Source organism: Chiloscyllium plagiosum, unplaced genomic scaffold (assembly GCF_037043375.1).
Source record: "Chiloscyllium plagiosum isolate Xiang-an unplaced genomic scaffold, Cpla_swu_hap1 HiC_scaffold_7, whole genome shotgun sequence".
Classification (NCBI taxonomy): Eukaryota; Metazoa; Chordata; class Chondrichthyes; order Orectolobiformes; family Hemiscylliidae; genus Chiloscyllium; species Chiloscyllium plagiosum.
Window position 1 is genome coordinate 97975637 of NW_028270145.1, and position 12660 is coordinate 97988296.

At 41.3% G+C, this 12660-nt stretch overlaps 1 non-coding gene across 1 annotated transcript; it reads left to right on the top strand.

The window, feature by feature from the left end:
* Window positions 1-9734: 9734 nt before the first annotated feature.
* On the top strand, window positions 9735-9807 carry trnak-cuu (transfer RNA lysine (anticodon CUU)). Its single transcript has one exon. It is a non-coding gene; the product is annotated as a tRNA-Lys (tRNA).
* The last annotated feature ends 2853 nt before the right edge of the window (window positions 9808-12660 follow it).

Here is a 12660-nt window from a genome sequence, read left to right on the forward strand (position 1 = left end):
AAGTGACGGAGCGTGCCCCGCCTCCGAAAAGTGTCCTCCCGCCTGTGGGCGGGGCCTAACCAAGGTGTTCCCCCTCCACCCCACTGCTCCCATGAATGTTCCGGCAGCTCCTCAGGGGGAAGGCAGAGCTTGCAAATACTGTAATAGGTCACAAAGATAAAAATCACACAACACCAGCTTATCGTCCAACAGGTTTATTTGGAAGCGCTAGCTTTCTGAGCGCTGCTCCTTCATCAGGTGGTTGTGGAGAATAAGATTGCAAGACACAGAACTTATAGCAAAAGTTTACAGTGTGATGTAACTGAAATTATATAGTGAAAAAGACCTGGATTGTTTAAGTCTCATCTTTTAGAATGACAGGTTATAGGTCAGACAGTCACTTCTTTAATAACCGGGGAAGGTCAAGTTTAATAAAAGCAAAGTCTAGCCAATGGCTATGGATTAAGCACTGGAAAATGGGATTGGATTAGTAGGTACAGAAACAGAAATTGCTGAAAAAGCTCAGCAGATCTGGTAGCTTCTGTGGAGAGAAATCAGAGTTAACATTTGGGGCCCAGTGATCCTCCTTCAGAATGTTAAAAATCACACAACACCAGATTTTGGTCCAACAGGTTTATTTGGAGGTACAAGTTTTCGGAACGCTGCTCCTTTATCCCCGTTGGACTATAACCTGGTGTTGTGTGATTTTTAACCTTGTCCAGCCCAGACCTACACCAGCACCTCCACACCTTCAGAACGTCACTGGACTAAAAACGTTAACTCTGATTTCTCTCCACAGATGCATCCTTTAGTTTTTATTTAAAATAGTAGGTGATTGCTTTTGATTGCCCATTAACATTGATTTTCCTGCTCCTCAGATGCTGCCTGACTTGCTGTGCTTTACCAGCACCACTCCAATCTCCAGCATCTGCAGTTCACACTTCTGGCTGTTTAGATGGGACAAAGGGCCTTTTCGCTGCTGTAGGTCTCAATGGTTTTAGAAAGGTAAAGCCTCCATAGTCCCATTGTCTCGTTAGAGAGAGTATCACCATGCAACAGGCAAGAGGAGAGGGTGAGAAGAAGCGTCTTTCCTAGTCAGCAAATGTATTAAGGGGATGTAGTCCAAGGGCTGCTATATGAAGTTAGGACACAGATCGACCACAATCTCATTAAGTGACAGAACAAGCTTAAGAAGCTGAATAACCTACTCCTGTTTCGATGGAATGTCAGCCAGTATGGGAATTGAACCTGTGCTTTTGGCAACAATCTGCATCGCAAACCAGTCATCCAACTAACTGTGAGAAGTCCTGAGAATCTGGAAATAGACTTTTTTTTAAAAAGTGCTGAAGGAACTTGGCTAGTCTGGAGGCATCTGAAATTGACTTAACATCTTGTCAGGACCAGGAGATTTAGCCACCTTCATACATACTAATACATCCAACATCACCTCTGTGATATGGACTGTCCCCGAGAATTGACGACAAACCTCCCCCAAGTTCCTATGTCTTCATGTCTTTCTCCATGGTTAACAAAAGAAATTCATTGCAGACCTCAACCATCTCTGGGTTCTACACATTCATGCCCTCACCTTGGTCCTTGAGAGGCCCTATTCTCTCTCTAGTTATTTTTGTTTGCAAGGTTTGTGAAAGTTTGTAGCTCAGGTTGAGGTTTAGGGTGGAGGTTTGCTCGCTGAGCTGTAGATTTGATATCTAGACGTTTCATTACCTGGCTAGGTAACATCATCAGTGTCGACCTCCAAGTGAAATGAAGCTGTTGTCTCCTGCTTTCTATTTATATGTTTGTCCTGGATGGGGTTCCTGGGGTTTGTGGTGATGTAATTTCCTGGTCGTTTTCTGGGGGGTTGATAGATGGTATCTAGATCTATGTGTTTGTTTATGGCGTTGTGGTTGGAGGGCCAGGCCTCTAGAAATTCTCTGGCATGTCGTTGCTTAGCCTGTCCCAGGATAGATATGTTGTCCCAGTCGAAATGTTGGTTTTTTTCCTCTGTGTGTAGGGCTACGAGGGAGAGAGGGTCGTATCTTTTTGTGGCTGCTGGTGTTTGTGTATCCTGGTGGCTAACTTTCTTTCTGTTAGTCCTACGTAGTGTTTGTGGCAGTCCTTGCATGGAATTTTGTAGACAACGTTGGTTTTGTCCATGGGTTGTACTGGGTCTTTTAGGTTTGTTAGTTTTTTGTTTGAGAGTGTTGGTGGGTTTGTGTGCTACTAGGAGTCCGAGGGGTCTTAGTAGTCTGGCTGTCATTTCTGAAACTTCTTTGATGTATGGTAAGGTGGTTAGGGTTTCTGGCTGTGTTTGGTCTGCTTGTCGTAGTTTGTTCTTGAGGAATCTGCGGACTGTATTTTTTGAGTATCCGTTCTTCTTGAATAAGTTGTATAGGTGGTTCTCCTCTGTTTTCTGAAGTTCATCTGTGCTGCAGTGTGAGGTGGCTCATTGGAATAGTGTTCTGATACAGCTCCGTTTGTGTGTGTTGGGATGGTTGCTGGTGTAGTTAAGTATTTGGTCAGTGTTTGGCGGTTTTCTGTATACGCAGGTTTGTAGTTCTCCTTTGTCTGTTCTTTCGACTGTGACGTCCAGGAATGCGAATTTGTTGTCGGTTTCTTCCTCCTTGGTGAACTTTATGCCTGTGTTATTCTTTTTCCTTTAATATACTTGGAAGAACCTCTTTAGATTCACTCTAGGGCGGCACGGTGGCACAGTGGTTAGCACTGCTGCACAGCATCAGAGACTCGGGTTCAATTCCCGCTTCGGACAACTGTCTGTGTGGAGTTTGCACATTCTCCCCGTGTCTGCGTGGGTTTCCTCCAGGTGCTCCGGTTTCCTCCCACAGTCCAAAAACGTGCAGGTTAGGTGAATTGGCCATGCTAAATTGCCCGTAGTTGTAGATGTAGGGGAATGGGTCTGGGTGGATTGCTCTTCGGAGGGTCGGTGTGGACTTGTTGGGCCGAAGGGCTTGTTTCCACACTGTAAGTAATCTAATCTTAATTCCTTTGTGAAATCTGAAGGAGCTGGAAAAGATGATGGATTTTAATACTGGAGAGGGGGAAAGGTGAAAGATGCAAGTGGAACAAATGGTAATAGAACCCCAGTATAAGGTGTAGTAGTAATGTCCCTAGATCTAGACGAGAAGGCATGGGTTCAAGTCCCACCTGCTTTCAAGGTGTATTCAAACATCTCTCAACAGATTAATTGAGTAGAAAATATTTTCAACCCAGAGGAAAAGGTAAAAAAAGAGTTCTAATGTGGTATAAATGATGTATGGATGTTAATAGCAGAAACAAATAGCCTATACAAAGAGGACTAAGGTGGTTAATCTAAATGGAGGACAGATTTCATGGTCCAAAATTGTTGAACTCAATGTTGAGTCCTCATGACTGTAAAATGTCTAGTCAGAAAATGAGGAAAAAAGTAGAAATCTTTCATCAAACCTGAAAATTAGGCTATATTGCCAGTTTTCTGATTTGTTGGATGATATTCAACTTCGGGGTCAAACTTATTTACATTCAGACTACTTACCTGTGACTTATTCACATTAACAACTGGTATTGTGTTGAGCATCACTAGAAATTTCAGAAATACTTTTTTAATTTGTGAAGACAATGGCAAGACATAAGAATATAAGAACCAGGAGTAGGCCATCTGGCTCTTCGAGCCTGCTCTGCCATTCAATAAGATCTTGGCTGATATTTTCATGGCCTCACCTCCACTTACCCACCCTCTTATCATAACCCTTAATTCCTTTACTGTTCAAAACGTTATCCATCTTAGCTTTAAAAACATTCAATGAGGAAGCCTCAACTACTTCATTGAGCAGGGAATTCCACAGATTCCTCTGGGTGAAGAAGTTCATTCTCAATTCAGTCCTAAATTTGCTCCCCCTAATTTTAAGGCTGGGCCCTCTTGTTCTACTTTCACCTGCCAATGGAAACATCTTCTCTTCTTCTATCGTATCTATTCTCTACATAATTTTTTATGTTTCTATAAGATGCCCCCTCAACCTTCTAAATTCCAATGAATATAATCCCAGGTGGAAGTGGGTACTGAAGATGCTGGTGATTAGAGTCAAGATTTGAGTGGTGGTGGAAAAACACAGCAGGTCAGGCAGCATCTGAGGAGCAGGAAAATTGTGCTTTCAATTTTCCTGCTCCTCGGATGCTGCCTCACCTGCTGTGCTTTTTCCAGCACCACTCTAATCTTGAATATAATCCCAGTCTACTCAGTGTCTCCTCGTAAGCCAACCCCCTCAATTCCAGAATCAACCTAGTGAACCTCCTCTGCACATCCTCCAATGCCAGTACATCCTTTCTCAAGTAAGGAGACTAAAGCTGCACACAGTACTCCAGATGTGGCCTCACTAACACCCGACACAGCTGCAACATAACCTCCCTGCTTTTCAACTCAATCCCTTTAGCATTGAAGAACAAATTTCCATTTGCCTTCCTAATTACCTCCTGCACCTGCAAACCAACATTCTGTGAATCATGCACAAGGACGAACAGGTGTACAGCTGAATGCTGCAGTTTTTTCAACCTTTCAAATAATGGTCCTCTTTTTACTGTTATTCCTACCAAAATGGATGACTTCACATTTATTAACATTGTACTCCATTTGCCAGCCCTTTGACCACTCACTTAAAGTATCTGTGTTCCTCTGCAAACTTTCACAGTCTTCTGCAGACTTTGCTCCAGCACTCACCTTAGTGTCATCTGCAAACTTTGACACAATACATGTGATCGCCAACTTCAAATCATCTATGTAAATTGTGAATAATTGTAGTCCCAAAACTGATCCCTGAGGGACACCACTGGTCATTGTTTGCCAACCAAAAAAGCTCTCATTTACCCTTACTTTTTGCTTGCCATTGGTTAACCAACCCTCCATCCATGCTAATACATTGCCCATAATGCCATGCATCTTTATCTTAAGAATTAGCCTTTTGTGCAGCGCCTTGTCGAATGCATTTTGGAAATCTACATACAGACATCTGCTTGGTTCCCGTTGTACATTGTGCTCGTAATGTCGTCATAGAATTCCAGTAAATTAGTTAACGATGACCTGCCTTTTATGAACCCTTGCTGTATCTGTACAATGGGACAATTTCTATCTAGATGTCTTGCTATTTCTCCCTTGATAAATTCAAGCATTTTTCCCAACAACAGAAGTTAAGCTAACCAGCCTATAATTCCCCATCTTTTGTCTACCTCCATTTTTAAACAGTGTCGTCACATTTGCTGTTTTCCAATCTGCTGGAACTGCCCCAGAGACGAGTGAATTTTGGAAAATTACCACAAGTACATTTGCTATTTCTCCTGTTGTCTCTTTTAATACCCTGGAATGCATTCCATCGGAGCCAGGAGACTTGTCTAACTTTAGCTCCAGTACCTTGCCCAATACTACTTCTTTCATGATAATGATCGTTTCTAGGTCCTCACCTATCTTAGTCTCCTTGTCAATTACTGACTTGTAATTAGTGTCCTCCACTGTGAAATCTAACACAAAATATCTGTTCAATGCCTTGGCCATATCCTCATATCCCATTACTAAAGACGAGAATTTGATACATTACTGATCACTGAAAACAAAGATTACAAATAATATTCAAATTTATAAAAACTAAAATTCAAAACTTCAAATGGAATAAAAATTAAAATTACTTTCAATAAATTTATTTTAAATTTGGATAACAGAGTAAATACCTAGAGTTGGGACAGCCTCCTGATTTTCAAATAATCTTGGATAATCAACCAGGAGAAGTGTTTAATGGTTGAGCAGGCCAATGTTGTGTGCTTTACACTGTCACTGAAAGTAAAAACTATCTCCTGAATATGGTTTAAGATAATATAGCACAGAAGGGAGTCATTCAACCTTTAATGACTCTTTGAAAAAGCTGAGTAAGTTACCAATGTTTTATCCTGTAAATTATCTCTTCAAATGCATATCCAATTATCTTTTCAAAATTCATATGAAGCTGATTTATCATCAATCGTTAAGCTTATTGCTTCCATTACTTAATAACTTCTGTGTGAAAAAAAGACCTAATTTTTTCTCTCGTTATTTTGCCAATTAATTCTCATCAGTCATCCCTAGATACTTACAGCTTTGCCAGAGGAGTTGTGTTTTGCCTACTTAGTCTATTGCAATCCCTCACGATTTACCTCTATTCATTCTTCCCTTGATCCCCTCTGCTCCAAGGAGAACAAATCCAGCAAATCTCATTGTTTTCAAATCAATGAATTGTCTCATCCCTGGCAGTACCTTAATAAAGCTCCTTGGTAAACCTCTCCAGGTTTTTGACATTTTTCCTAAAGTGCGATGCAAAGCTGTACACAAAATTTCAGTTACAACACACTGTAAACTTTTGCTATAAATTCTGTATCTTACAGTCTTATTCTCCACAATCACCTCATGAAGGAGCAGCAGTCCAAAAGCTAATGCTTCCAATTAAACCTGTTGGACTATAACCTGGTGTTGTGTGATTTTTAACTTTGTAGACCCCAGTCCAACACCGGTGTCTCCAAATCATGAGAAAATTCCAGCTGAGCCTTAAGCAAGGATTTTAGTTTAACATTGCCTCGTTGTTTTTGTATACCATGCCCCAATTTAAAAAGCCAAGTATCCCAAACACTTTCTCACCTGCTTTATAATGTACCCTGCCACGTTCAAGGATTAAGAATATGTAGCAGAGTATTTTTGTACCCCAATAAAATGCAACCATTTAAGTTATACTGCCTATACTTGTAGTTTCTCCCAAAGCCTATCAATTCATACTCATCATATTGCATCTGCCATGCATCTACTCATTGTCCCCAATCTATGTCCTCTTGACGACTGCTACTATTGTGCTCACTATTCCCAGTGTTGCTGAATTTTATTTGAGGTGCATACTTTGTCATTGTACTTCCTTAAACCAATTCTAGATAGACTCATAGAGATGTACAGCATGGAAACAGACCCTTCCGTCCAATCTGTCCATACCGACCAGATATCCCAACCCAATCTAGTCCCACCTGCCAGCACCTGGCCCATATCCCTCCAAACCCTCATTTATATACAACAAACAAAAAGCAATTGCCCTAATAGTTGTTGTAAAAGGTATTAATCTCTGAAAGATATACCAGAGTGCTTGGTGATAACAATCTCTCCCTCAACTTCAGCAAAACTAAACAGCTGATCATCAACTTCAGGAAGCAAAGAGGAAGACATGCCCCTATCTACATCAATGGAGCTGAGGTGGAGATGTTCAAGAGCGTAAAGTTCCTCAGAGTAATGTACAGCAACAATTTGTCTGAGACCATCCGTGTTGATGCAATGTTAGGTCTGAAGGTTGATAAGTCTCCGGGACCTGATGGTCTGCATCCCAGGGTACTGAAGGAGGCTCGGGAAATCGTGGATGCACTGGTGATTATTTTCCAGAGTTCGATAGATTCGGGGTCGGTTCCTGAGGATTGGAGGGTGGCTAATGTTATACCACTTTTTAAGAAAGGTGGGAGAGAGAAAGCAGGGAATTATAGACCAGTTAGTCTGACCTCAGTGGTGGGAAAGATGCTGGAGTCTATTATAAAGGATGAAATTACGGCACATCTGGATAGTAGTAACAGGATAGGACAGAGTCAGCATGGATTTATGAAGGGGAAATCATGCTTAAGTAATCTTCTTGAATTTTTTGAGGATGTAACTCTGAAGATGGACGAGGGAGATCCAGTATATGTAGTGTACCTGGACTTTCAGAAAGCTTTTGATAAAGTCCCACACAGGAGGTTAGTGAGTAAAATTAGGGCGCATGGTATTGGGGGCAAAGTACTAGATTGGATTGAAAATTGGTTGGCTGATAGGAAAGGCTGATAGGTAGTGATAAACGGCTCCATTTTGGAATGGCAGGCAGTGACCAGTGGGGTACCGCAGGGATCCGTGCTGGGACCGCAGCTTTTTACAATATATGTTAATGATATAGAAGATGGTATCAGCAATAACATTAGCAAATTTGCTGATGATACAAAGCTGGGTGGCAGGGTGAAATGTGAGGAGGATGTTAGGAGATTACAGGATGACCTGGACAAGTTAGGTGAGTGGGCAGATGCATGGCAGATGCAGTTTAATGTGGATAAATGTATGGTTATCCACTTTGGTGGCAAGAACAGGAAGGCAGATTACTACCTCAATGGAATCAATTTAGGTAAAGGGGCAGTACAGAGAGATCTGGGTGTTCTTGTACACCAGTCAATGAAGGCAAGCATGCAGGTACAGCAGGTTGTGAAGAAGGCTGGCCTTCATAACAATAGGGATTGAGTATAGAAGCAAAGAGGTTCTTCTGCAGCTGGACAGGGCCCTGGTGAGACCACATCTGGAGTACTGCATGCAGTTCTGGTCTCCAAATTTGAGGAAAGACATCCTGGCTATTGAAGGAGTGCAGCGTAGGTTCACGAGGTCAATTCCTGGAATGGCGGGATTACCTTACACTGAAAGACTGAAGCGACTGGGCTTGTATACCCTTGAGTTTAGAAGACTGAGAGGGGATCTGATTGAGACGTATAAGATGATGAAAGGATTGGACACTCTGGCAGCAGGAAACATGTTTCCACTGATGGGTGAGTGCTGAACCAGAGGACATAGCTTAAAAATACGGGGTAGACCATTTAGGACAGAGATGAGGAGAAACATCTTCACCCAGAGAGTGTGTGGAATGCTCTGCCCCAGAGGGCAGTGGAGGCCCAGTCTGTGGATTCATTTAAGAAAGAGTTGGATAGAGCTCTAAAGATAGTGGAATCAAGGGTTATGGAGATAAGGCAGGAAGAGGATACTGATTAGGAATGATCAGCCATGATCATGTTGAATGGCAGTGCAGGCTCGAAGGGCTGAATGGCCTACTCCTGCACCTTTTGTCTATTGTCTATTGTCAAGAAGGCACAACCTCTTCTTCCTTGGTAATCTAAGAAAATGCGGTGTCCAACTTTCATAGTGCGCTACAGAAAGCATTCTATCTGGATACATCCTGATAGAACTGCTCTGCTCAAAACCATAAGAAACTACAGAAAGTTGTAAACACAGCCCAGACCATCACGCAAGCCAAAGCTCCATCCATTGACTCCATCTACACTTCTCAATACTTCGGAAAGGCAGCCAACATTATCAAAGATTCCTTCCACCCCAGTTATAATCTTTTCCAATCTCTTCTGTCAGGCAAAAGATACAAAAGCTTAAACGCATATACCAACAGGTTCAAGTACAGCTTCTTTTCTATTATTATTAAACTTCTGAAGGGACCTCTTAAATTTCAAATCTACTGTTGATATTGCTTTTTGTGCATTTTTTTTACAACCATAACTTTGTATTCCTTGCTCTGTTCAAACACCCTCTGATCTTGATATGTTCTGATTTGCCTGTACTGCACGCAAAACAAAACTTTTCACTATTCTTAGGTACATGTGACAACAACAAATTAAACCGAAAGAGTAGTCCATTAAGCACTGTCTAATATGATCATGTCATTTGGAGTTGGATGGGAGAAGAGCTCTGGATTTTAAAGCAGATTGACAAACCAAGTTTCCCCATTGTTTTTATAACATTATCTATCATACCAATCTAAATTGTACCTGCTTGCTATTGTGCAATGAATGACATTTTTTAATTCAGCCCGGTGTGGGCATCGCTGGTTGGCCAGCATAAATTGCCCTTCCCTATTTGCCCTTGAGAAGGTATTTAAACCATAGTAAAAGCAGGAAGAATTAAATTAAGACAGTAAGCCCGGGTAGCTCTGTCAGTAGAGCATCAGACTCTTAATCTCAGGGTCCTGGGTTCGAGTCCCTGCTCGGGCGTCGGCTTTAGTGAGCGGCACGGTGGCACAGTGGTTAGCACTGCTGCCTCACAGTGCCAGAGACCTGGGTTCAATTCCCAGCTCAGGTGACTGTGTGGAGTTTGCACATTTCCTCGTGTCTGCATGGGTTTCCTCCGGGTACTCCGGTTTTCTCCCACAGTCCCAAAATGTGCAGGTTAGGTGAATTGGCCATGCTAAATTGCCCGTAGTGTTAGGTCAAGGGGTAAATGTAGAGGAATGGGTCTGGGTGGGTTGCGCTTCAGCGGGTCGGTGTATACTTGTTGGGCCGAAGGGCCTGTTTCCACACTGTAAGTAATCTAATCTAATCTAAACAGCAGGGGCTATACTAGAGAATAGGTGGTAAACACATGGGCATGAACAGCACCACAGATAGAGCAAATTATCTGGAGAATGCAGGAATGAGGCTTCGTCTTACACAGCCACAAAAAGAGGAAGACATTCAGTAAAGCTGTTCAGCTTTATCCACAGAGAGCAAGATTATTTTCTATAAAATTGTTAAAGATGACTAATCTTTTAGGTCACAACAGACATGAATCGTCCTCCTTGCTTGCAGAAGGAGGGAACCATGCATTTCACTTACAAAAGATAGAAATTCTCTGTTTGCATTCAAAAATTGAGAACCCTTCATTTTCTCTGCTTTAACTTAGGAAAACTTCCAGTTCAGTAGCAGAAAGCAGCAGCATTGCTAAAGTGCAGAATTAAAAGTGATTGAAGTGAGGAAAATAAAGCAGCATTAATTTGCTGTAGAATTTAAAGCAATGAGAATAAACCGGTATTCTTATATCATAGAATTAAGAACATTGAAAGCAAAGAGAATCAGCCAGTATTTTTGTACTGCATGTTCAGATTCAAGACTAGTCGGTTTCCAAACAAGAACCTGACTTGATAGATCAAAATTTTATTTCTTTTGGTTTTAACAAAGTGGGCTTTTGCTGAAGCATAAGCACACAATTCTGCAGATTTTCCTTTAATGCTTTGTGCAATGGAAATCATGTCTCATTAACTTGATTGAATTTTTTGAAGTAGTAACAAAGAGGATTGATGAGGGAAGAGCGGTGGACATGATCTATCTGGAGAAAGTGAGGTCTGCAGATGCTGGAGATCAGAGTCGAGAGTGTGTTGCTGGAAAAGCACAACATTCATTCCTGATGAAGGGCTCTGGCCTGAAACTTCGATTCTCCTGCTCATCGGATGCTGCCTGACCTGCTGTGTTTTTCCATGATCTATATGGACTTCAGTAAGATCTTCGAGAAGGTTCTTCATGGTAGACTGGTAAGCAAGGTTAGATTACATACAATACAGGGAGAACGAGCCATTTCAATACAGAACTGGCTCAAAGGTAGAAGACAGAAGATGATGGTGGTGGTTGTTTCTCAGACAGGAGACCTGTGACCAATGATCACAGGGATCGGTGCTGGATCCACTGCTTTTTGTCATTTATATAAATAACTTGGATGTGAACATAGGAGGTATAGTTAATAAGTTTGCAGAAAACACTAAAATTGGAGCTGTAGTGGACTGCGAGAAAGCTTTCCACAGAATGCAATGGGATCTTGATCAGATGGGCCAATGGGTTGAGGAGTGGCAGGTGGAGTTTAATTTAGATAAATGTGAGGTGCTGCATTTTGGAAAGGTAAATCAGGGCAGGACTTATACACATAAGGATAATGTCCTAAGGAGTGTTGCTGAATAAAGAGACAATGGACTGCAGGTTCACAACACATAAAAATCATAGAGTGTTTGAACAGAGCAAGGAACACAAAGTTATGTTGTAAAAAAGGTGGGGACAATGAGTAGATGCATGGCAGATGCAATATGATGTGGATGAGTATGAATTGATAAGCTTTGGGAGAAATGACAAGTATAGGCAGTATAACTTAAATGGTTGCATTTTATTGGGGTACAAAAATACTCTGCTACATATTCTTAATCCTTGAACATGGCAGGGCACATTACAAAGCAGGTGAGAAAGTGTTTGGGATACTTGGCTTTTTAAATTGGGGCATGAAATACAAAAACAGGGAAGCAATGTTAAACTAAAATCCTTGCTTAAGGCTTAGCTGGAAGTTTGTGTTCAACTTTGCATCGCACTTCAGGAAAAATGTCAAAAACCTGGAGAGGTTTACTAAGGAGCTTTATTAAGGTACTAGGTAAAAACAATGACTGCAGATGCTGGAAATCAGAGTCTAGATTAGAGTGGTGCTGGAAAAGCACAGCAGTTCAGGCAGCATCCGAGGAGCAGTAGTACTGCCAGGGATGAGACAATTCAATGATTTGAAAACAATGAGATTTGCTGGATTTGTTCTCCTTGAAGCAGAGGAGATCAAGGGAAGACTGAATAGAGGTAAATTGTGAGGGATTGCAATAGACTAAGTAGGCAAAACACGACTCCTCTGGCAAATGGGTCAGCATCTAGGATGACAGATGAGAAATAATTGGCAAAAGAACTAGAGGAAAAATTAGGTCACTTTATTTGAAAATCAGGAGCTGTCCCAACTTTAGGTATTTACTCTGTTATCCAAATTGAAAATAAATTTATGGAAAGTAATTTTAGTTTTTATTCCACTTGAAGTTACGTTTTGAATTTTAGTTTTTATAAATTTGAATATTATTTGTAATTTTTGTACTTCAGTGATCAACAATGTATCAAATTCTAGTCTCTAGTAATGGGATATGAGGAAATGGCCAAGACATTGCACAGGCATTTTGTGTTAGATTTCACAGTGAAGGACAGCAATAACAAACTAGTAATTGACAAGGAGATTAAGATAGGTGAGGACCTAGAAATGATCATTATCATAGAACATAGAACATAGAAGAATACAGCGCAGTA